Source organism: Passer domesticus, chromosome Z (genome assembly GCF_036417665.1).
Source record: "Passer domesticus isolate bPasDom1 chromosome Z, bPasDom1.hap1, whole genome shotgun sequence".
In the NCBI taxonomy this organism is placed as follows: Eukaryota; Metazoa; Chordata; class Aves; order Passeriformes; family Passeridae; genus Passer; species Passer domesticus.
In genome coordinates this window covers 52,767,393-52,790,903 of record NC_087512.1, presented here as the reverse complement: position 1 = coordinate 52,790,903, position 23,511 = coordinate 52,767,393, and the positions used below count along the sequence as shown (strand labels likewise).

At 40.8% G+C, this 23,511-nt stretch overlaps 2 long non-coding RNA genes and 1 other non-coding gene across 3 annotated transcripts in view; 2 read left to right on the top strand and 1 right to left on the bottom strand.

Annotated features, from left to right (window-relative positions):
- Nucleotides 1-20,538, bottom strand: part of LOC135291409 (uncharacterized) — a 30,877-nt gene extending 10,339 nt beyond the window's left edge. Inside the window, exon 1 of the long non-coding RNA XR_010354209.1 lies at nt 20,201-20,538. This is a non-coding gene — a long non-coding RNA (uncharacterized LOC135291409). The remainder of the gene's footprint in view (nt 1-20,200) is intronic.
- A 15-nt stretch (nt 20,539-20,553) lies between these two features.
- LOC135291408 (uncharacterized) lies at nt 20,554-23,402 on the top strand. Its single transcript, XR_010354208.1, has 5 exons — nt 20,554-20,869; nt 20,953-21,023; nt 21,763-21,879; nt 22,534-22,751; nt 23,209-23,402. It is a non-coding gene; the product is annotated as an uncharacterized LOC135291408 (long non-coding RNA).
- On the top strand, nt 21,175-21,307 carry LOC135291550 (small nucleolar RNA SNORA13). The gene has a single exon (XR_010354360.1). It is a non-coding gene; the product is annotated as a small nucleolar RNA SNORA13 (small nucleolar RNA).
- Nucleotides 23,403-23,511: the final 109 nt, after the last annotated feature.

Genomic DNA, 23,511 nt, shown 5'->3' with positions numbered 1-23,511 from the left:
GCCCAAATTTAAGCATCAGCTACATCAAATCCCATGAACAGAGCTCTTCATCTGAGTTCACATTTGAAAAGACTGGCCATGGTCACTGGTTCAATCTGAGGTTTCATGCATTATTTCTAACTGTAAAAACCAGGCCTAGTCTCAACAGGCTAAGGCTGAGAATAAAAGGCACACATACCAGAGTGCTTTTTAGAGGATCTGCAAGGTGAAGAACACTGGCAGCTCTTCCCAGAAAAGTACTCTGTTCATTGCCCTGGAGCATCACTCCACATCTCCCACCAATTGTACTGAGACTTCTCATCCCACTGAGTTACTGAAAATACAGCTCATGTGTAAACATTTCTGCCCTCTATTTGTCAGTAAAATTTTCCTCTATGACAAAGGTCTTGTGCATAGCCCTACTCCTTTGCTTTCTGTACCTGCATAGGTAATCTGTTTTCTGTCACATTGTGCTAATAATATTTACTCACAAAAGATTGTCACCAGGAACTACTTCAATCTGTTGCAGAGAAATGCTCATTTGAAGTGTTTCAGAGTGTTTGCCTGAGGAATATATTTGACCATTGCCTGTCACTTACTTGTGAAATAATGCACTTTTAAGTACACTTAACAAGTTTCTGTTATCTTTTGTCCTTCTCCCAGAGATATTAAGATGCTAGAATCTCAGATAAAATGTATATTTGTCACATCATATTTTTACCACAGAAGTACTGCACTTGATAGTCTATACACAGGATTCCTAAAGTGATGTTTAGAATGGCTGATTCACTCACATGAGTCAAAGTCACAAGAGTGAGATGAAATCCCAATTCAGAACTATGTTGACTGATGTCAACAAAAGAAAACAGTATTAAGAAAACACAGAGAACAATTGAATCCTGAATAGCCAATTCTATGCTTTTAAAGGCAAGCCCATCAGTTTTCTTCTATCACATACACAGTTGTATCAATGGTAATTTTTGGGAAAGAAATAGTATTATGAATAATACTAAATATTACTAAAAAAACACTAGCTGAGGTCTTATGTAATTCCTCATGTCATCTTACTTTTATATCCTACACACACCATATGTATAAAGACAGGATTTGTGAGCACTAAAATAGGACAATGCTCTATAGCATCTGCAGATGCTTTTCTCTTACCGAGTTTATTCTTGTCTATCTTGTATTTAAATTACTAGAGAAATTTTAAAGCCATCAATAAATTATACAAGCTCCCTTTCCTTAAAAAAGTTATGGATTTGAGTCTTTTAAGATATTAGAATTGTCACATATATTAAACATTGCAGTTTTAAGGTAAATCTTTGCTTAAAAAAATCCAAAGCTAGAACAAATACTGGATTAAATTACATTAATAATGGCTCATTAACATAGGCTATTTTTGAAATAAAACACTAATGCACAACTAATTTTGAGAAAAGTGAAGAAAATGTTTTCTTTTCATGCTCTCTTCTTCCTGTAATCATTTGTTGTGTTTAGAGGCTTCAAAATTTGGAATAAATCTCGTAGGTGATAAATTAACAGGAACTGCACATTATCATGATCACAGTCACCAGATAAATTGTAGGGGCCAGACAGATTACTAATCCTGCCTTCATACAAATATGTATGTAGGAGACATGGAATGAAGCATGGGCCAGTCTGTCTGTTTAGGTTTTACCTGAAAAACACCTCAATATTGCAGCACCATACAAGCATGACAGATCCAAACAAGAATGATATTCTCTTTTCCATAACGCAATGTATTTGTATTTTATGGAATTATACAATTTTTTAAAAAAATTCCAAGGGTGTGTTTACCAATATTAAAAATCCAGAGAATTACAAGTACAGTTTTTAATATACATTTCCTGTATGTGCCACATTTTACAATAGACCTCCTGCAAGTGACCTTTTTTATCAAGACCTTAATGAGATAAATATATGATGACTATCTTCCTTTAGACAAAGGCTTGATTTTGGCGTCTTATCTGTACAGAAATCACACAACTAAACTTCAGTGAACAGTCCCACTAGCTCCATTTTGGGAAAATAATTCCACGAACCATAGTGAAGTGTAGCAAAAAAGTCAGCAAGCTTTGGCATCACTACTGTTTGGAAATTCTGTCTAAATAAAAGCTGTCTTCAGCATAAAAGTTAAGAGGTCTGGCTCTGCACATTTTTAATTTTATTCTCTTCTACTCTGAATACAGTAAATCTTATATTAAAAGAAAACAATATCATTTCACAAACTACTTTAAAAATATATTCAAAGCTGTAGGTGTCTGCATAGAGACAAAAACAAAAAGAAGGTAGAAACTCAGTTTTAAGGATTCCACCACTACAGGAAAAACTCCATTACTCCCCCACACTATGAATTTTCCCAAATATATATATATGTGTATGTATTAATATCAAGCCCTCCGTATCATCTTCAGTATCTTCACTATCTGTTAGCATATATGACCAAGAAGGTACTTGTCCATTAAAATTAATTTCATGGAGTTGTGCCTTTTTCTTCTTCTTAGATCACAGCTCCATTTGTGAAGTTGTGCAATGTTTCACTTAAATCAAAACATACCATGATGGAATGATATTGCATAAAAAGGTACATGCAATAACACTATTTTGTGATGCAAAAATACAGTTTGGTTTATGATACAGCACAGCAAGTGTTTCTGAACTTCTCCCACATCATTTCAGAGCAAGCAAAAACATGTGTCCAAATTTTCAATTCACTTGAACCAATATACATAAGTCTTTCTCATACACTCATTCTTATCTTATTATGGTATATATGAGCTTCTGTTTAGTATTACAAATCAAGATGATTTTCCACTCTGGTGTAGTATGTTACTGCCAAGAATGAGTCATCTTAATCACATGGAATTTTAAGTGGCTAATCCTTGCTTTTTGAGCTGAATAAATTAAGTTTTCTGCAATCCTGACCTGCCATGGCCCATATTTAACATAACTGTTTATCTTTCTAATTTCAGGTAATTATAATAAACAAATGCATAGTTTCTGAGATGACTTAATATTTGTGCAAATACACAGCTTTGAATCTGAGTTCAGTGAAGTTATCCCATAGGCAGAGTGACATAAGTTCAAAAATATTCCTTGATTAGCAGGAGTACTTTCTCTGACTTTTTTTTAACCTAGGCCTAAAATACAGCTATTCCTCTAAAATTCCTCGAGTTATGGCTTCAATGTTAGCTCAGATGCATTGCTTTACATAAACAAACCAAATCAAACCAACCAAAAAAACAAAAACAACAACTCAGAGAGAGACAGGAAAGATGCTCAAGAACTAATAAAATTATGTCTTGGTCCTATCTGTTTTCAAGTGCATTTTTCTGGAGATGGTCAGAAACAGCTTTTTTGCCTGCATTATGCAATCTTTCTTCCAGTCACATAGCTTATATTCCTTTTTTAGAAGCTACTTTATTGTCTACTTTAAAATCCATATTTGAGTATTTAATTTTTCTTTCAGTAACAAACCTGTCTTATATCTAAGTGCTTTTCACTCCCAGGCAAACTGAAATCTGCTTTTGCTTTCAATTTTTAAACAGCTATGTAACAGTAATATAAAGGACATAAAAGTATGTGGACATGTTTTCAGTTTACCTTTAAAATCCAGAATTAATTGTATCCTTCTATTTTCAAATCAGTTACTTTCTTAGGCCCAGATCTTGTATTTATATGCATTTAACCTTAAGCACAGTACTGCTGCCCTGCAGGAACTCAGGTAATCTTTATAACATTGTTTTCACTAGCTCTTCACTACAGATCAGGTTTTCAGAAAACAAGTTCTCAAAGCTGAAAATGATAATTTTAAGGTTTTTATTCACATCTGGGACAGTAGGGTTCCATTATTTTCTGAGTCTACTGAGTGGTCTTCTGAGCACTACTGGAAATGAAGAGGTATATACTGGGATATATGAAAAAAGCCTAGACTTAACAAGTGGTTGCAATTTGGACCCTGCATGTTACTTGGTTTATCTGTAAGGAAGGAAAAAGGAGATTAGATTCAAAAATAGGAAACCCTTTCCAGGAGCAATTTAGGATTTGGAAAAGCATCTCCAGAATGAGCATTAGGCTGTGGCAGAGAACATGTTTGGCTAGGCTTCAGTATCAATGCTTATCAATTTGCAGGGCTCACACACACACTGATGCCTCCATTTCAAGGGCACGTGGATTATCTAATACCCACTTTCGGGGCTCTGTGCAGTAGGCAGTGTTATCTCTACCATGCTAAGTTTTCCTGGAGGTGACCAAGGCAAGCTTTCCCAGAGTAACTACAATGACAGCAATGTAGGATTCTGTTCAGTCTGCCCCAGAAATAAACCCTTGTGCAGCTGGGTTCTGCAGCGCTGCATGCTGCTAAAGCTACATTAGTGCTCATACTTGAATGCCCCCATTTAACAACACCTTGTCTGCTTGAGTGAAGGTGATACCTTCCTCTAGAAGTGCATGGAAGTAGAAAGCCAAGACTTACAAACAACCTTCTATTCCCTTACAACACTAAAGAATGTTCTATTTTGTTATGATTGAATATTATTAATTGTTCTGTTTTAACGTTTTCTAATGTTCCACACGTAGATCTGACCAGTCCCATAAACCAGCAGTCCTGAGGAAAGATCCTATTTTATATTTCTCATTGGATCAATTTTTGTTTTGAAAATACTGATTTTCTTATTACCTGAAAGTGTAAGTATTACAGGGTGTTCCGTGGGTAGCAGAACTAAGAAGCAGGCCTCTTAGGGTTGTGTCCTTTAGAGAACACCCTCACAAAGGCAAGAAATAGAACATGCAGCTGCTAACACCCAGCTCCCAGCTGGTTAATGTGCTGCCAAACACATCTAACACCTGAGTTGTCTGTGTTATTTCTTTCCGTGACAGCTTTTGCTTCTGAAGAGTCAGTAGTTTTCATCTATTGGAGGAAAGTTTCTAAAAATAATTATTTTAAGTGTAAAATCTATAATGCTAACCAAGAATGAAGAAAACATAATACTATAGTCACTGTAATATCCAGTCTCTGTGTTAGTTATGCCTGCGTTCCAGCTGCTTGATTGCTCAAGCACCAGTTACCCATTGTCTGCTTCCGGGTCGTAAACACTTCATGGAACACAGGACTACCAACTAGTGTTTACCACATATTAGCACACACAGATAGAGGTTTCAAGCCTTGTTGTTCTTAGAATCTTTTCTTCATATAAACAGAGAAATCTGAAGATTTTTGTTATCTCAGGATATTCGGCTTCCTATTCATTAGAGAGTGAAACACAGTGCATTACATTTGATAGTTTGGGGTTTTTTAAGTAATTGAGTAATAACAGACTATCTCACTTTTAGCCATATGCCAAGGAAGTTCCCTATGAAGAACTACAGTGAGAGCTTTCTGAAAGTCAGACCATTACACATTTGAGAGGTATACAGATCTATTCTCCTGGCTACTTATGTTCCTACCCATCTGTTGCAGTGGCAAGGTGCCTGCTTATGGACAGACATGTCCATTTCAATAAAGCAAAAATAACAATTGTCAAGCACAAAAAAGCTTCCAGGCGACGTAAAATTTCCAGTACTCATGTTTCCACAAGGAATCTCTCCTCATTTGCAGCAATACCATATGCTTCTCTCACACCACTCCCAGTGACACATGTGCCAAACTCTGTTGGTAGGAAGAAAGGACACGATGAGTTCACAACTGCCAGGATGACAGACTGAATGCAGCAGGAGGAACCTGAGAAGTACACTAAGACAACATACAGGGTTCAAACATGTCACAAAGAAGCACAACTGGCATCTGTGGCTGATAAAAGCATTCCCAGCTGAAGTGTGTCAGTTGTAACTAAGACACTCCAACTTGTATTCTCTACCTTCATATTAAAACAAAAACTTTTTTTTTAACTAATATGCTGATGTCTCTTAGGCAGGTCTTTTGGCCATTCTGTATTTCTTATTCTTCTGGAACCTTCATATCAGTATGTTCAAATTAAAATGAAATACTTTCTGACAAGCCTAAATTTAGCATGGGATTTGCAAGTCAAGATGAGTTAATTCCTGTTTGTGTATGATCGTGAGAACATTCAGCAGGAACAGGGAAACCCATTGTTCTCAAAGGACATACAAAAGTTGTCATTCAGTAAGCAACTTCATGAAGAATATACAAAAAGAAGACTCAGTGTGTTCCTTTTAGATGAGTGAACTCTAAGGGTAACAAGAGGAAAAGGTGGTTAATGCTTGTTTATCCTGTCCTCCTGAATCCAGTGAGCAGATCTGTAGAGAAACAAAAGCCTTTCCTGTAGTCACTTCCTGACACAGAGCAGTTTTTAAGCTCTAAGTAAATGAAATTTTAGACAAAATTATATCTGGTTGCCAGTCTAAAGGCAACTTCCAGAGAAGCTGAATGTATTCTGGATTTTAACTAGTTGAGATGTTAAACACTAGGAAATTGCATGTTGAATTTGGAAAGCTGCATTTATTCCAGGCACCTAAATGACAAATTTAAACCTGGCCAGGTAGCGGCAGAGTCTTCCATTTAGAAGTTTGAGTGAAACAGCAAGCATATATTGGTAAGCAAAGCCAGCACTACACAGCAACAAATAGACAATGAGCACAGTGAAATAGTGACATCTATGTTTGAAAACTGTTTTCAAATGGATTTCAGGGTGCTCTGAAAGGCTTCCAACTTCATGCCCGTATTGAGTCATATGTACAGGTATATTGCAGTACAGAACCAAGACTTGGATGCTCTGGGATCAGATCCACAGAGGCATCCACTCATAGGCTTCACAATCCTGAGAGTACTATGGTGATCCCATGCTGCCTTGGCTTTGAAATCTATCTCTCCCTTAGAAAGGGAGAGCTCAATATTTCAGAACAACCACGAGGAAAAAACCCAGTATTTTCACACAGAATCACTAGGTTGGAAGAGACCTTTAAGATCATCAAGTCCAACCCAGCCCTAACACCTCAACTAAACCATGGCATTGAGTGCCACATGCACTCTTTTTTTAAACATATCCAGGGATGGGGACTCCACCACCTCCCCAAGCAGACCATTCCAGTACTTTATCACCCTTTCTGTAAAAACTTTTTATCCACAATTTATCCTAATATCCAACCTACATTTCCCTTGATGCAGCTTGAGACTGTGTCCTCTAGTTCTGTCACTTGCTGCCTGGATAAAGACATCAACCCCCACCTGACTACAACCACCCTTCAGGAAGTTGAAGAGAGTGATAAGGTCACCCCTGAGTCTCCTTTTCTCTGGGCTGAACAGCCCCAGCTCCCTCAGTCATTCCTCATAGGGCTTCAGTGCTCCAAGCCCCTCTCCAGCCTTGTTGCCCTCCTCTGGACACACTCAAGTGTCTCGATGTCCTTCCCAAACTGAGGGGTCCAGAACTGGACACAGAACCCACGGTGTGGCCTCACCAGTGCTGAGTACAGGGGTAGGATGACCTCCCTGCTCCTACTGGCCACACTATTCCTGATCCAGGCCAGGATGCCATTGGTCTTTTTAGCCACCAGGGCACACTGGTGGCTCACGTTCAGTTTGTTGTCAACCAGTACCCCCAGGTCCCTTTCTGCCTGGGCACTGTCCAGCCACCATCCCCAGCCTGTGATGTTGCAGGGGGTTAATGTGGCAAAAATGCAGGACTCGGCACTTGGACTTGTTAAACTTCATCCTGTTGGACTCTGCCTATCCATCCAACCATTCCAGGTCTCTCTGCAGAGCCCTCCTACCCTCCAACAGATCAACACACACTCCCAGCTTAGTGTCATCTGCAAATTTACTAATGAAAGACTCAATCCCCTCATCCATGTCATCAATAAAAATATTAAACAGAACTGGCCCCAGCACAGAGCCCTGAGGGACACCACTGGTGCCTGGCTGCCAGCTGGATGCATCACCATTCACCACCACTCTCTGGGCCGGCCATGCAGCCAGTTCTGAACCCAGCACAGAGTGCTCCTGTCCAAGCCACGGGCTGCCAGCTTATCTAGGAGTGTGCTGTGGAGACAGTGTCAAAGGCCTTGCTGGAGTCAAGGCAACATTCACAGCCTTTCCTGCATCCACCAGGCAGGCCACTTGGTCATAAAAGGAGATCAGGTTGGTCAAACACTACCAACCCCTCCTAAACCCATGCTGAGAGTTTACCTTACCAGGTACTCAGATCAGGCTAACTGGCCTGTAACTACTTGGATCCTCCTGCCTACTCTTTTTGTGAATGGGTGTCATATTGGCCAGCTTCCAGCCATCTGGGACCTCACCAGTGAGCCAAGACTATTGGTAAATGATGGAGAGTGGCTTGGCAAACTCATCTGCCAGCTCCCTCATCACCCTGGGATGGATCCCATCTGCTTCCATAGATTTATGAACATCCAAGTGGGTCAGCAGTTCTCTGACTGCCTCCTCATGGATAACAGGGGGACCATTCTGCTCCCTGGCACCATGTGCCAACCCAGGAGGACAGTTATCCTGAGGACAAACCATCTTCCCACTAAGGAAGGCATAGAAGCACTTCTGTCTTCTCCACATGTGCAGTTACGAAGTTCCTTCTCGCATCCAAGAGTGAACAAAGGTTGGTACCCTACATTTTACCATTAATATATTTGTAAAAACATTTTCTGTTATCCTTTACAAAAGTTGCCAAATTAAGTTCAAACTGAGCTTTGGCCTCCCTAATTTTTTTTCCTACATGCCCCAGCAACATCCTTAAATACTTCCTGAGAAACCTGACCCTCCTTCCAAAGATGATACATCCTGTTTTTATTCCTAAGCTCCTTCAAAACCTCATTACCCATCCAGGCTGAACACTTTCCTCGTCGACTCATCCTTCAGCACACAGGGACAGCCTGTTCCAGTGCCTTCAAGGTATCTGTGTTGAAGCACGCCCACCTTTCCCTGACTCCTTCATTTTTAAGGGCTACTTCCAAAGCAACTCGCTGAATAAGTCTCCTAAACAGGTAAAAGTCTGCCCTCCAGAAATATAAAAGTCTTGATGTTTGATGTTCTTCCTGATTTCACCAAACATTGAGAATTCTATAATTTCATTATCACTTTGCCCCAAGGGGCCTCCAACCCACCACATCTCCCACCAACCCATCTTTATTTGCAAATAACAGGTCTAACATAATCTCTCCCCTGGTGGGCCCACCCAGTAGCTGCGACACAAAGTTGTCCTCCACACACTCTGAAAACTTTCTGTATTGCCCCTTCTCTGTTGCATTAAGTTCACAGCAGATGTCTGGAAAGTTAAAATCACCTACAAGAACAAGGGCTGGTGATCCTGAAACATTCTCCAGCTGCTTACAGAATGAGTGTCCTCCTCCTCTTCCTAGTTGGGTGGACGATAACAGACTCCCAGTAGGATGTCACCCTTGTTGGCCTTCCCCTTAATTCTTACCCATAGGGACTCAATTTCATTGTCATTCATTTCAATGCCCACGGCATCAAAAGCCTCCCTAATAAAAGAGGCTACCCCTCCACCTCTTCTCCCTTTCCTGTCTCTTCTGAGGAGTTTATAGCCATCCAGTGCAGTACTCTAACTATGCGAGTCATCCCACCATGTTTCTGTGATGTGACTACATCATAGCTCTGCTGTTGCACCATGGCCTCCAGCTATTTTTGTTTGTTATGCATTAGCATACATGCACCTCAGCTGGGCTGTTGATTTCACTCCTGTCTCAGGTTTACCACCCTTGGGCCTGCTTCCAGACAGCCCAGATGCATCCCCTTCCCCCTTCTGACCTAGTTTAAAGCCCTCTCAAATAGTTCTACTAGTTCATGAGCTAAAATCATTCTGCCCTTAACAGAAAGATTGAGACTATCCAGTTCCAGCAGGCCAGGTGCCAAAAAAGTTTCCCCATGATCAAAGAACCCAAAATTCTGCTGATGACACCAACCCTTGAGCCACTTGTTAGCAACATGGGTTCTCCTGTTCTTTTCAATATTTTTCTCCAGCACCAAAGGGACTGAGCAGAACACTACCTGTGCTCCTGCCGTATCAACCATCTGACCCAGTGCCCTAAAATCCCTTTCAATTGCCCTGACACTCCTCTTTTCAATCTCATCACTGCCAGCCTGGATTATCAGCAGCAGATAATAATCAGAGGGTCAAATCAGCCCAGGGAGTCTCTAGGTAATATACCCTATCCAGGCCCCAGGGAGGCAGCAGACCTCCCTGTGGGTTTGGTTCAGCTGACAGATCTTTGTTCCTTTCAGAAGGGAGTCACCTACTATGACTACCCTTCTTTAGTTTTTGATGTCAGAAGTGGTGTTCTGTTCAACAGACAAAGTGTAATTGGGAGTGTCTCCAAGCAGATCATTTTCTTCTACATCCTCTGGTGGACCCCCTAGACCCAGGGCCTCATACCTATTCTGAAGTGGCACCTGCGTAGGTGATGGTCGGGAGGAGTTTTTATTACCTCCCCAAGTAGGGACTCATTTTCACTCCCCTTCATCCACCAGGTGTCCTCCTATTGGCTCCTATTGACAGTAGGAGACATGGGAGTCTTCTGACTCCTGATGGGTCTGCCTCAAGGATGGAAGGGCTGAACTCCACCTGTCTATTTCCCTTTCACTTTCCCTGATACTCCTTAGTCTTTCAACTTCCTCCTTAAGCTTGGCCACCAGCGAAAGGAGATCGTTCACCTGTTCACACTGCAGGCAGGCTTCCCCTGAATGCCCCCTAGAACCCCTAAGCTCAAACACTCTGCACAGTAATGGGTCTGGACAGACTCATCCTTTCTGGAGGGTCCTACTTGGCTACAAACACTATTACTAATTGCAGTATTTGATCGTGTAAAAACCATTACTAACAAAAAACCAAAAAAAAACACCACAAAACAAAACAAAACAAAACAAAACAAAAAAAAAACCCTACCAATAAACAAAAAACCTCACTAGCAGGAGGAAACCTGCAACCCCGCCTGTGAGAACTGTCACACAAACTACCATGCCATGCTCTCATAGCCATGCCGTGTTCCCTAGAGCCCTGTTTTAATTACCCCACCACTGACAGGAGGAAAAACCCGCCCTGCACCTTCATTGCTAACAAGAACAACCAAGTACTATCTATAAGGGTCAATAGAAAGCTTGCTACCAAAGCCTCACTCTACCCTTTCCATAGTTTGGCATTGCATTTACCCCAGCGAGAAGGCAAGTCTACAGGAGGAACACGTATGTGAGGTATCCAGTGCCTCATCTGGCCCAGCCGGATCTGCAACCAATGTGCATCCCTGCCATTGCAGCCGGGTATGTCCTCAGTGGACCCTGAACACAAATTTCTCCTAGGGAATGAACACCTGTGACCAGCAGATGTTCTAGTCTAAGTTAAAGCCAATAGCTCTCCAGGAGAAGTGAAAACTTGTATCCCATTTTCATGGTGAATAAAGCTATGGGGGTTTTCTTATGCATGGGACAAGAATTGCAAACCTATTTGTGCTGCAGTACAAATGAATACCACTGTGTATAATTTATGATTTATAATTCATCATTCATAATTGCTCATAGTGAGTGGGACAAATATTGTAGATTAATACTGATATTTTTCATATTGCAGCCTGAAAGGATCTTCTACTCTGCAATTTCCTAATTAAAGAGGATGTGTGCAATCACAAAATGAAAGAAAAGCTCTGATTATCTTACCCTATGTCAAGCCAACACATTTTCCAGTGAAACTACAATGTTGAGGGTTAATGAGCAGCATTAGTGTAAAATAATGTTAATTCTGCATTTTTGCACTAGCAGATAGCATTATTTCTCAACTATGAGCACTGTCTCACAACTGAGTATTTCATTCTCTGAATCATACTGATATGCTGTCATTTCAAAAGAAGAATCTCCTGGAATTTTAATCCTACTCAGAAAGGTTATATTAAAAATATCTGAACCATGCAAAAGATCAATGGTCATCAAATAATACTATACAAGTGCATAGCAGAAGAAGTAGATGGGGAAAGAAGGCAGAAAAACACATGGATTGAACTGATTTCCAGTTCTGTGGTCAGTTTGCATCAAGCCTAGCCAATTTTTCTGGCCTGCAGTTTCTTTCCAGGTGCCCTTTTTCCTGAGGACTCTATCTAAGCAAGTCACAAGGTGCATGAATTGTCACATAATCTTCACCTAGCTTGCAGCTAGCTGCCTCACTTCAAAGGATCCCTCAAGATTTGTCACTAATTATTCCATGTTTCTAGGAAGCCTCAGGTCTACCATTGAAGCAGAACAGAACTATACTATATTCACAACTGCTTTTCTGCTTAGGGGATAAGTAGCACTCACTGCCACCATTAGATAAAACAACACTGCTCACCGACTAGAAAATATGGCCATGGGAAAACATAGATATGTGTCAAAATACCCTTAAAAGGGCATAACTTTTTCTTTATTAGTCCAAACTAGGTAATTTCTAAGCACATCAGGACTAGGAACTTCTAGCAGGGACACAGAAATGTCAGATCACTACAGAAAAGACCAAATAAAAGATGTCAGTGGTTAACATTTTTGGAGGTGACCATTTTTAAACACTCTTCTCACCAGAAACTTTGTGTGTTTGTCAGCATATCTCTCTCCTTCCAGTTCTCCTGCTTCCCAGTAACCCAGAGACACAATGATTTTCAAGATATGCCATTTGCATACAGACAGCAGCACTTACAGTAATGATATGCCAGCACCCTTTTCAGAGTGATAAATGCTGCCAACACAGTCAGTGCACAGGGAATTGTTACAGCTACTTAAACTTATATAGAACTAAAAGCCAGAACAGTGATGCATCACTCTGCAACACAGATATGGGCTCCATTCTTACAAAGCCAGAGGAGTTGCAGCTACAGAACTTTTTTACAAAGAAAACGTATTGGTAATTTAAGTACCTAGGTGACAGCTCCTGATTATCTGGACAAGAATAAACAAGCCCTTTTCTGTACAACAAATTTTGAATCTCTTCTACTCCTTTCCACAAGAAATTAAAGAACAGGGAACAAGGAGAGAGCCTGGGACCTGTCCAAGAGACTCTAGAAGGAGAACACACCCTAAAGAAAAGCAAGGATATTGTACTCTTTTTCACTATTGTTCTGTCCATTTCCACAGGACTAAAAGAACCTTATTCCAAGAAACTTAAGAAATTATTCAAACTAATCCTGGAAGCCATATTCAAAAGTGCCCAGTGTCAAATTAATTGAGCACGCTACTCCTGGCCAACGTACAAAATGCCATAATAAGACAACTTCTCGTGGAAAGGAAAAAACTACTTTCACAAACCACCCTAAAAAACTACCAGCACTACCACTACTACATGGTGGTAATTCAGATAAACAAATAGTCACCATTTTTACTCCATGCCCACCTTGACTGAACTTCTCAACAACAAATTCAAACCCTTAGCAATGTTATAGATAAAAACATTTAATAAAATTTAATAAAATTAAAATAAAATTTAATAAAAATAAAATTTAATAAAAATAAAAATAATATTTATTTGTGACCAATAAACAGTCCTGACAGCTGACAATCAAGGGCAGCACCGACCCCTGGGATCGGAGCTGAGTGAACAGATTCGGGCTCTATAGCACCGAATCCCCCACAGTTCACAACTGCAGTCTGGTACAGTCTGTTTGCTGTCTGTTTTTATACTGTTCTTCTGGCCCGAGGTAGGGTCTCCTCTTGTTCTTTTCATAGTAAATCATATTCATGCTGCCTTCTTTCTTTGAGCTGAACTGAAGAATTCAGTTCCTGTCCACTGATGAACACAGGTCAGGCATGTGGACTCCACATATTCATGTGGACTCCTTTCTGCAGGTAGTGTTTTACAATACAATTCCGGGCAGACAGCAATAGCCGCATTTGGAGGCAGTTCTCTCGATGGTCCTATCTTGATCTCACATATGTGCAGGTGGTCCCCATCCTGGCTAAGCACTTTCGATTGCAAATTAATTCCCTTCCTGCTTAAGACTGTGATTTTGCAATGGTATGTGGTCTTCCTATAGCCTGTGGGACTTCTCGGAATCTGCATGTAAGTTTAAATCATCTATATATATTCCTTCTAAAACATCCTAACCTATATTTATTTCATGTTCTGAACAGCACAAATTATATATATACATATAACAGCAATGATGGTAAGAATAAGGTAAGAGTACACATAATTGTATGGTTACACTAACAAATGTTTTGAAAATAAAAGTTATTTCTAGACTATTTGAATGTATCAGGAATTAGAGTTAACTTTTCCAAAACAAGTGTAGTGTATACATATAGAGTGCAAGACAGTGCCAATACACATACAGAAACATCTTTCTTTGAAAATAATCAGACCACCAACTCAAAAATTAAAATTGTTTGACTTAACAATGGGGAAATCCTCACAATCAGAATCTGGGGCAGGTTCATCCACCATCCCCACTGAGCAGCTGAGCAGCTCATATCTGCTGAGGAGAAGAACTGTGGACATTATGATAAGGACTAATGTGTCATTTTCCTGCACCAGTTTCAAGTTTTCTTCTTAATTCAAGAGTAAATAACTATATGCTGCTGGGCAGATCTCTGCACCAAGCAATTCCCATATTGATTTTCTGTGGCTTTTTCAAGAATTGTGAGAATTATTTACATAATAATAGAAAATGTTATCCTAAAAGTATACGTAAGGGAGCAGTCTGTTATTTGCCACTGATGCCCAATTTACACATTAGTAAATGAGTCTTCTTTTGGGGATGCTCAGGTGCATGAAAATCTGATTTCCTAACTGATTTACCTGAGCCTGAGTACTTATTCTACCAAATACTCAGTCCTAGAACTACCACAAAATAAAGAGCCAATTGCTGGATTCACATCACAGAGGAAAAGACAATTGCTCAAAATATTTGTTATGTCCAGGATAACCTAGCGTATTGTCTTGTTAGTAGTGATAAAAACCACAGAACAGGTAGGAAAACACTCTGGCAAGCCAGCTTCAAATGCCATGCACGAGACGAAAAGATCTGTGATACAGAATGGCTACAAAAATTTCTGAACAGAAAAAATTCTTACAGGTTTAACAAAATTCTTAGGGTGCCAGTATTTTAGTGGGTTTTGTAGTTTAATATACTTAGCAATTGAGGCTACCAACAGAAGCTGAGAGGAACTTGCAAATGGCCTGTACAAATCAGCTGAACAGGGAAATACAGTGGCAAACAAAGTCAGTAACAACAAACAAAAACTAAAGCAGAAAAAAGTTACACTAAGAGTCCCAAAGTGTTTCCCATTAATATTATAACTTTCGAAGGAAACTGGCATGTCCTTGTAGTCCAGTGAGGGGCTTTATTCAACGAAAAAGTGTTGCCAAAAAAGAAGCCATCGAGCCAAGTGCTTAATAAGATTAGGCCATTCTTTGGCTCTCCAGAACATCTGAAAAGCTGCTAATTGACATTAACACTGTTTCAAAGATATAGCCAGCTTCATGCTTCTGGTGGCAAGCTCACCACCTACAGGTGACTTCACACTGACTCACTGGCAGCTCCATACCCTTTCCCTAATTCAGCTGGTACTGCCAAAAGACAAGGCACGCTGTTGACAGATCGCTGCTATGCTCCTATAACCCCAGCAATTTGGCATTACTGTCCTGGCCATAGCGCTCGCCATTCTTGGCATTACACTGACCTCTGGTGGGTTGTAGGAAACAAGACGCCGAGAACCAGAGCAGATAAAAAGCCAAGGAAATCATACCCTGCGACTTTGGTGAGAGTTCAGCAAGGGCATGCAGAAAATGCGACTTTGGCAGTGCCTCAAGACAGCCTGATAGGAACAAGGCCACACTAATGCCTTGCTGCTCACAAATCACTTTAGAGATATTTCAGCTTTTACAACGATGCTCTCTCCAAATAGTCTACTGTGTTGTGTTAGGATTTCCTGTAACACCACTTAAATATGGTACACACAGCAGCCCCTTAACCTTTATGAAGAAAAGGAAGAAAAGGATAGGTGGATCTGCAAGCTTTCTCTGCAACATACATCTCAAACTGAAGTGCATATGTTTAATTTTTCTTGACTCTTCTCAGGCTATATTTAACTATTTTTATTGATTTTGTTATATTCTATCACACATTTTAATGTGCCAGAAGGCAAATTGCATGTTTTTAGGAGTCTGACCGTTTCAGTGTCCAGATTTGTGGCATGCTGCCACAAATACCAGCACTGAAAAAACTCATGGAGCAGTTAATTGATGTTGGGAACTGAAATGAGGCCACAAGCCAGGAAGGGCAGGAACTGGTTTTCTTGCTGAAGAAAGCACAACAGGGAATTTTAGCCTTACAAGTTAGTGTTGGAATTCACTCAGGAAAACTAAGGATACACCCAGACAGAATGGAACAAAACAAGATGTTTATTGCAGATTCAGATTTTGACTGCTTATTAGCATTCACAGGAAATCAATGACTACTGAAAAGGATGAGGAGCCAAAACTGTGCTTACTCCAGTTGTAGAGTAAGACTGAATATTCACTCCTCCTTGCACATAGTGATATATTTATTAAAAACTGACTTAGTTTGACATTATATTTCTTGGGGAGTGGTGGTGCAGAGAGCCCCCTGATGACTATGTCAGTTGCCAGCTGTTGAATTCTACTTTGAAAACAAGAGTGAATGAAGAGATCATTTATGATATGCAGTACTTTTTAAAACTAAAGTTAATGTATTTAAAGCCTAATATGCTCTTTCAGTACTAACTTGTCAGAAATATTCTCCAGTCTGACAAAACACATCAGTAATAAGAAAAGGCCTTTTTGTGCATGTTCAGGAAGTGCCCAAGAATATTTTAACAGAAAGGAAAAATCTCAGCTTATGTAGCTCTTAACAGCAGACTCACTTAGGTGCTGGGTTTGAAGCAGCTCAACAGACCTTGTACACACAAATGCTGTCCACACGCACTTGTGGACACAGGTACCTTGTGACACAGGCACCTTGCTGCTGGAAGTCTGCAGTGCTACTTGCAAGCTCGTTAAACAGACTGAAAAGAAATTTGTGCAAAAGAACGAATACACTAGTAAGTGTAGTCACTATCATTGCTCCCTCCCACGCTTTTTCCATTTGGCAGGATGACAAGTACTGCAAACAGCACTTTCAGCCAGCCAAATGATTTTCAGAAAACCTTCAAGAAATTATTATTCTTTAGCCCTTTTATAATTTGGCTTAAAAAATATTGCCAATTGACACTGAAATTATTCCAGTGATTAAATAATTGATCACATGCTTAGGAAACAAAAGAGAAAGTAGTTCTTCACCATTAACTTCAAAGACAAAAAGCCTGAGTGTCTTATGCCTTTCTCTAGGTAGGTTCAGCTTTTCTTTCTTAATCACTGTAGGGTCAAAGTTGTCCTCTTGTGCCCTGTGGATGTATTGACAAACTGGAATACATCAACTCCTGCTACTGGACAGTGATTTAGCCCAGATTCCACATAAGAGGTCACAAAGCTACAACAGGGCTTTGTACCAGAGCAGATAATTCACAGCTGCTAACCATGCAAAATGTACAATAAATAATCTGAACAACAGGGACAACTGCTGGGACAGAAGTGTCCTGACCTGGCAAAGCAGGACTCACACTTTAACCTTCTGCTACACCTCCCACATATTTAAATGTGGTATCTGTTTCCACCTCAAGGTTGTTCTTATCTACTAGGTAACTAAGAATTATTGTTAGTTATGCCTTCAATCTAGCATGTCCTGGTTTTGTGGGAATATTTGTAAAAAATAAAATTATCACAGATTCAGAGATTAAGAATTCAGATTCACTGTGATCATCCAGAAGAGAGGCACATTAAGTCATTCCAATTTGAATTATGTTGTCACTTTCCAGAAAATTCTAACACTGACAGGACTAAATTAATCAGTTGAAAACATAAATAAATCCAGCTGTGCAGCATCATCATCTCCTGTCTTTTGTAAATTGTGCCACTGATTATTTTTACTGTCTTCAAAGTTGTTCAGTAAGAAAAGAAACACAGGATGTGTGATCAATGTCCCTAACCTGTTTATGATCTGAAAAGCTTTGATCACTGTTTTCTCATGGTATATGATTGCTTCAGCAAGTTTACAGGTGACACCAAACTGAAAGGCTTGAGAGAAGGGACTCTCTTCAAAGAGACTTCTACAGGTTTGAGGGGTGAGTTCATAAGATTTGGTGTTGTTCAGTCTAGAGAAGAGAAGGCTACAGGCAGACCTTAAAGCAGCCTTTCAATACTTAAAGGGAGCGTATAAGAAAGATGTAGACAGGCTTTTTACCTTTGCCTGTAGTGACAGAACAACAAACAATGGTCTGAAACTAAATGAGGAGAGATTTAGATTGGACATAAGGAAGAAATTCCTTACTCTAAGGGTAGTCAGATTGCCCAGAGAAGCTGTGGATGTCCCCATTACTGGAAGTCTTCAAAGCCAGGTTGGTGGGACAGCTTTGTGCAACCTGGTCTAGTGAAAGATGCCCTTGGCAACAGCACAGAGTTTGGACTAGCAGGTCCCTTCCAACCCAGACCATACTGTGACTCTGTGACTCAGTAACAACTTCTGGGTTTACCTGAAGTGACCACATCATTCATACAGGCAGTTAGTGTTCTATAGATGGAACATTTTCTCATTTAGTTATTTAAGTTCTCCTGTATCCCCAGGCATAAATAATATATGTCACAGACATTTAAAGCTTTTTCCTCACTATACTGTTCACTTAGATAATCAAAACCTAGTTATATTTGGCTTAAACTTCTGTCCAGGCAACTGTCCCTGAGCAGCACATCAACACTTGGCTGTATCAGCAACACAGAGTAACAGATCTCCACCGTTACTCTGATTTAATAACACAGTAACACTGAGTTAATAGCTTGACTGTCACCAACAATCTCATCCACGTCCCTCAAAGACCACTACTTGTGAATTATAAGTATCACTTTACTCAAAGTGCTGACCTTTATGCATGGATAAGTTTGGCTTGAGGCAACACCTAAGAAAATCTTCCTCATGTACAAAACACAATTTCAAATGACAAGCCAAAGCTATTAGAGGTGAATCTGTTTAAAATTAATGTTGATGTTATTTTAGCTTGTGCTATAAACAGAGCACTAATATACCCTGTCTTAGACATGTCTAAGCATGATGACGCAAAAGCTAATTTCTGTAAAGCAAACTAATGTTGCACTCCTGCAAGTACGAAGACTTTCCCAGAAGCTCTAAGTGATGACATCTGCTTGCCCCTTAACTTTTTCTTTTATTTATCTTTATTCCTCCTAACTGTCTTAGCTGCAATGAATCACATCTCTTTGCCTGGGCATTAGGCAACCTTCTCATAACCTCCTGTAATTTAGCTAAGGCTGTTCTGCAGACGTGAGTTGGCAACTCTGCCTTCCAGACACTGTGTAAGTGCTTCCCAGGTAAGGAGGAGCCAAAAGAAGGAAGCAGACCACAGCAGCCCCAAGAATCAGAGCAAGACGGACTCCAGCGAAGAACATGAAACCTTATAGTGCCAGAAAATGCTGACCACTCCACAAGCAAAGAAGCAGGCACATAGACATGAACAACACAAATTCCAACTTGCACCTGATATCTTGTGTTTCACCCACAGAAAGTTGTGAACTTTGGGATTTATAAATGTGGGAATCAGTAATGTTGTAGAATTTTTTGTTAGATGATAGCTTAATCCACCAGAGCAAGGCAGGTAGGAAAGTTGTACAGGTTTCCCTATAGCTGGCACCAGCCTCATCCTGCTCTTTTCCAGACATGCTGCCAGGTTATCCTCGTGGTGTACCTGCCTGCTCTGATTCCCCCTTCCCACAGGATTTCCAATGTGTGAACACAAGGTCAGGAAAGAGCTGAGCTTCTGCCAGCGTTCAAGCCTTAATATCGAGCACTGTCACAACTTGCAGTGTGAACCAAGGCTGGTTCCTCTCTCCATGTGCTCCCAGCGGAGCAAACAGCAGGAAACTGCTGGGGTGGATACAGCCCATTTTGGCTCTCTGAACAAAGACACAGAGCCAGGTTTAGAAAAGAAACATTGCTTAATCTGCAAGGGAGCAAAGTGGAGGTTTCCACAAATCAAGAACACCAGAGGCGAAAAGGTCACAGCTTTCACACAGCAAAACATCCTCGGCCCACCTAAAGCATGTTTACTTCTGTGATGTAACATGGCACAATTCTTCAAACACAGCCCTTTTCTTTATTAAGGAACTTCTACTGTGTGCCATCTGAGGGCACCGCTTACGTTTACAAAGGGCGAGGGGAGTTCAGCATGGGGACAGACAATTCACCCTGAAGGTATCGCAGCCACGAGCGAGAGGTACACGGGATGGCGGGGTTAGTGCAGTCACCTCACCGGGATCTGCCCCTGTAAAGACAAAGGGAACCCCGAGGACTTGCGAGAGCAGCCTCCTCGCCGCGACGGCACAGGGAACACAGGGAGGCCCCACAAAGGCCCCGGAAACACCGGGAGCGTCCAGAAGGAACGGGAAACATTGGCAACTTCCTCCCACAGCGCCCACACAGCTCGGCGGGCGCGGCACTGCACATGCGCAGACAGCGGGATGCGACACTGCCTCTCTGAGGCGCCCCCATCGCCGCGTTGACACAGGGGGAAGAGCCGATGCTGGTCCGCACCTCGGCGCCTTTCCGGGGCAGTGTCTCCTGCTCAGGACTCCTTCTGCGTGGATGGCCGAGTCTGAAACCTCGCGTCTGCTGCACACTCAGTATGCGGCCGCTACGCTGCGGGAAGAGAAGGAGGCGACGCACGGCGTGCCCCCCTCTCTTTCGGGAGAGATGGTTCGCCCCGCGTGAGGCGCCAGGAGCATTGCGGCGGCCGCGGCTGCTGAGGGAGCTGCGTTGGAGGTTGTGCTTATTGGCGGTGCCTGTCTTCGAAATCGGGCACTTATCTCTAGTATGTCCTTTTAGACTCCTTGTACTGTTCGTGTATCTCTGTCGCTCTTCCAAATATGTCTTCTCCTTTCTTTTCTTTCCCAGATGAAAGCAATGGAAGTTGGTCAGTGGCCGGAGCATGCACCAACATGACCAAAAGGTGTCCCAAGGGCATGGTATTCTCGGCTTTTCTCATTAAATGTTTGCTCTGTATATAATATTACTTAATAGTGACTTTTGAAATATTTTTCAACTGATTAATTGCTCTTTTTCTTAAGCTGTGAATTTAATTTTGCTGAGGTATGGAGTTCCCATACTTACGGTTTTTGCCTTTGTGTTGCCCATTCATTCCTGTCCAGAATGGATGTGGTGTCAAAAAAGGCAAACAAGAATTCTTGCTCAAAGTGGTTTAGGGAGCTGGTTATGTACCTTCCTCCTCTCTGTTTTTGCAAGGACAAAAAAACCCCCAAAAAACATGTACAAATAGTATAGTTGAGTAGCTATGTAGAAGGTTTTATTCTTCAGTCTTTTAAAGTGGAGAATCTGACAGTTATTAGAAGAGGAAAAGCTAAAATTATAGTGGCCACTTTTAGCATTGTTTAGCACTCCTGTCTGTCATGATCTTTACATTTGCAAGTAATTAGTACATAACTTTCCAGCAGCAGCCTCTAGATTTTCTATTATAAAAATATATTTACAGCTTAATACTGAACACGCAGAAAATATTAAAATCTTCTTAAAGGGGAAAAATTGTAGTTTGTTTTTGTAGATTTGTGGGTGTGTCATTCAGTATTGGATAATACGCTGTCTGCTCTTTTGCTGAGCTTTCCTTGATGTCCTTTTGAAAGTGTAAAGTGTTCTTCAATATTGTCAGATTCCTGACAGAATGCCTAATGCTAGGAATGCTTCTTACAGGTTTCTAGTGTGTTTTGCTGGAAGTTCGGGATCTCCCAGAATAGCCCTGTGTGCTGAAAGTCTCTGAGCATGAGAAGGGCATGTGGGAAGAAGCCACCAAGTGCTGATTGCACAGCTGTGAGTAACAATAATTCCTTGTGCAACTCTGTTCTGTAGCCTGCTGTTACAATGAAGCAGGCTTTCTGCTGAGAAGGTTTGCCACAATGACTTCAGAGCAGAAATTAGAACTGAAACAGCGAGAGTGAGATCAGCCTGATGGCTGTATTCATATCAAAAAGAGCAAAATAAAATATTACAAAATAAAAATTTCTGTGTGGGTGGTTTGTTAAATCAGTATGCGGCTGCCAGCGTGTCCAAGACAAGGATTTGCTTTCTCATGTTTGCTTTTAGGGGTGTGATATTGTGGAGCAGTTCAGAACACAAGGATTGAAAATGTTAAAAAGGCTGACAAAATAGAAAGCCTGGAATCTCATATGCCAGATACTGCTTCACTGTAAAGTCTTGGAAGGGCCAGCACTATTGAAAAGCTGAATAGCGCAAGTTAGCCCGAAATTCATTAGTACAAACAAGGTATTAATAAAAATTGCATACACTCTCAAGTCTTTCTTTGTTGCTGAGACTGTGATTTGTGTAACCTGCGTACCCAAGGGTGTGACACATAATTGAAGTCTCTGAAGCCAGGAACTTCTAGGTCAGTACTGGAAATCTGGTGTAAGAATGATCCTGTACTACATCACTGTAGCTTTTGTTTGGCTTGTGGCTTTTTTTCAGGAGAAAATATAACTAATCTTCAGTGAAGTGATGAAACTCCTCCAGGTTGGCCGTAATGCTCTTGAAAGTAATAAAATCAGAAAGTTTCATCAATGAAATGTGAGAATCTGCTTGAGTAGCACCGATGCACTGAATCCTTTACCACTGCTGCTGGTAGGAAGTGAGCCTGTGAAATCCATCCACACCTTCTGCACACTTTTGCAGGGCTGAAGAGTAAGGTGGGTACTCTGTGTATGAGTTTCTGTCTGGGAAGAGAAAAGTTTGTGTAATCCATTATTAGCAATGTCCAGTAACAAAGCGGCTGCTTGTTTTCCGACAAAAGATTATTAAATCGTGTATTATTGACTTACTGTTCCCAGTGTGTTTTCTAATGCACAGTCACCTGTATGAGTTAGTACTGCAGGAATTTCTGTTGATTCCCACTAGCCGGAAAGTGTTATTACTGCCACCACCTTGTAGTTACCATCTGAATTCTTGCTTAGGTGGGCAAAAGGCCTCTCTTGCAGGCAGGCTTCCTAAAAATTAAGATTTGCAAATTTTACCTTTTTGCCCAAGGGATGAGGGGAAGCTCATCTTTTTAATTTTGTGTTAGTGTTGGGGATTTAGAGAATGTTACTGAAAAGGGCTGTGTGCTACATGTCCAGTCTCACATCGTGTGTTTCTTTTTTTCCTTAGGAAGAATTGTTAGAACCAGCCTGGGAGCAATCCCTGTCCATTGAAACACTCCTCCCTAAGAAGCAAAAAACTGTTTAAAAGGTGGTCTATTAAGCCTTCATATAGTAAGACAAAGTGCATTTAACTGCATTGTGGCAGTGTCTGGTAATGTTTATATAGACAAAAATTAAAAATTTTATTTTCTCTTCTCAGAATTTCTGTCTTTTGCAAGCTTTAGTAACAATTGCTTCTGTTAGAGAGTTTGGACTTCCTTTGTGTTATTGTTGGCATACCAATGCACCCCTTCGGATGAAACAAAGCCTA